The sequence below is a fragment of the Chrysoperla carnea genome (genome assembly GCF_905475395.1).
Source record: "Chrysoperla carnea chromosome X unlocalized genomic scaffold, inChrCarn1.1 SUPER_X_unloc_10, whole genome shotgun sequence".
NCBI lineage: Eukaryota > Metazoa > Arthropoda > Insecta > Neuroptera > Chrysopidae > Chrysoperla > Chrysoperla carnea.
This window is the reverse complement of record NW_025408045.1, coordinates 35,001-37,500: the sequence shown is the minus strand read 5'-3', so window position 1 is coordinate 37,500 and position 2,500 is coordinate 35,001. Positions and strand designations below refer to the sequence as shown.

The 2,500-nt window shown below is 21.9% G+C and overlaps 1 non-coding gene across 1 annotated transcript in view; it reads left to right on the top strand.

Annotated features, from left to right (window-relative positions):
* The first annotated feature begins 2,120 nt into the window (after nt 1-2,120).
* LOC123303543 overlaps nt 2,121-2,500 on the top strand; it is a 2,189-nt gene continuing 1,809 nt past the window's right edge. Inside the window, exon 1 of the ribosomal RNA XR_006535654.1 lies at nt 2,121-2,500. This exon is cut by the window's right edge and continues 1,809 nt beyond it. This is a non-coding gene — a ribosomal RNA (small subunit ribosomal RNA).

Here is a 2,500-nt window from a genome sequence, read left to right as displayed (position 1 = left end):
ACTTACATTTTTGAGTTTGAAACAAGGAATTCTTTCTCTTTAAGTACTATATATGATGGTGTACTATTAATATCACAAGTTATGACTTATTAATATCACAAGTTATGACTTATATGTATTATATGTATATAATGACACATATTATTACTGTACCATACGAATAGAGTATCTTAATAGATTTTATACATATATTTATTGTGATTTTTAATAGTTTTATTTATAATAAATTGAATATATTGTATATGTGTCATATGTTGTATAGAGTATGGTTATCGGTAGTAAAATGATAATATGAGTTTGAAATTGTGAATAAAATGTATTTTTGCTATATAAGCTATATAAATGTATTTAAATTTTAATTTTTAGATATAAAATTTTATTTTTAGATATTAAAATAGTTTAATGTCTTTGAGATATATATATAGTATAGTATATGTCAGTAATAATAATTTGAGTTTAAAGCAACGGGTTTTATGTCTTTAATATATATATATATAATAGAAATGTATGTCAGTAATAATAATTTGAGTTTAAAGCAACGGGTTTTATGTCTTTAATATATATAATAGAAATGTATGTCAGTAATAATAATTTGAGTTTGAAGCAACGAGTTTAATGTCTTTAATATATATATATATAATAGAAATGTATGTCAGTAATAATAATTTGAGTTTAAAGCAACGGGTTTTATGTCTTTAATATATATATATATAATAGAAATGTATGTCAGTAATAATAATTTGAGTTTAAAGCAACGGGTTTTATGTCTTTAATATATATATATATAATAGAAATGTATGTCAGTAATAATAATTTGAGTTTAAAGCAACGGGTTTTATGTCTTTAATATATATATATATAATAGAAATGTATGTCAGTAATAATAATTTGAGTTTAAAGCAACGGGTTTTATGTCTTTAATATATATAATAGAAATGTATGTCAGTAATAATAATTTGAGTTTGAAGCAACGAGTTTAATGTCTTTGAGATATATAATGGATGGTGTAAGTGTATAAAAATATATAATAGTAATTATGTGTTAAAAGAAATATATTTTGGTTATGATAGCATGCATATTAAAGTAACACGCCAAAATTTTTCTATACACATAATATATACAAAATTATATATATTCAAAATATACTGGATGATAATCAGTTTGGTTTATTTTGTATATATATTAAAAATTTTTTTTTACACATGTATGCATATTTATTATTATATGAAATTTTTATCTCAGTTTTAATAAATATGTATTGAAATAAATAATAATACAATCTTATATATATTGATAATAGTCTGGATGGTAATCAGTTTGGATTATTTTGATATTAAATATTGTATTATTATTTTTTGTAAGAAAAACCTCTATATGTATATCTATTTATATCAATAATATTTTTATTTTTATTAAATTATTGATTATAAAATAGAATAACATATAAATTTATGTATTTTTTTTTGGTCAAAGCAAGTTCATGGGTTATAAGTTTTAAACTTTACACTCTGATATGAGCACACAAAATTTATATAAAAATTATTATTTATAAATAATATTACATTGACTCACCTCATACCAAGCGAGAATATTAAGTGTTATTATAACGTTTTTTATTTAAAATTAACTTTTTAAATAAAATTAAAAAATAAATGACGCTTTCAATCTAGCGACGAGTATGAGAAAATGTTTGAAATTTTTTAAGACCCATTTGGTGATGGTCTGACAAGAAATTATAATTATTTTATTTTTTTATTTTTTATTCAATAATATTTATTATGAATAACATGTTATATATTTCTTTTTGTAAAAGCAAAAAAATTATATAAATGACATAATAAATATATATTTGAAAAAAAAAAAGAAAAAATTAATAATAATATATATATCTCATATGTTTTTTCTATTAATTTTAAAACAATAGAGATATTAAAAAAAAAAAAAAAAATTTATATCAGTAATGGGTGAGACCATCTGATATTTAAAATGAAATTGTAATAATAATATTATTATATATTAATAATTATTATATGAAAATTTTTTTTCTTATAATAAGAAAACAAAAAAAAAAATATCATATATATATTTATTATATATTTAATATTATAAATACAAATAGTTCCCTGGTTGATCCTGCCAGTAGTCATATGCTTGTCTCAAAGATTAAGCCATGCATGTCTCAGTACAAGCCAAATTAAGGTGAAACCGCGAAAGGCTCATTATATCAGTTATGGTTCCTTAGATCGTACCCACATTTACTTGGATAACTGTGGTAATTCTAGAGCTAATACATGCAAACAGAGTTCCGACCAGAGATGGAAGGAATGCTTTTATTAGATCAAAACCAATCGGTGTAAATTTTCAATTTGCATCGTTTCGAATTTGGTGACTCTGAATAACTTTAAGCTGATCGCACGGTCAGCGTACCGGCGACGCATCTTTCAAATGTCTGCCTTATCAACTGTCGATGGTAGGTTCTGCGCCTACCATGGTTGTAACG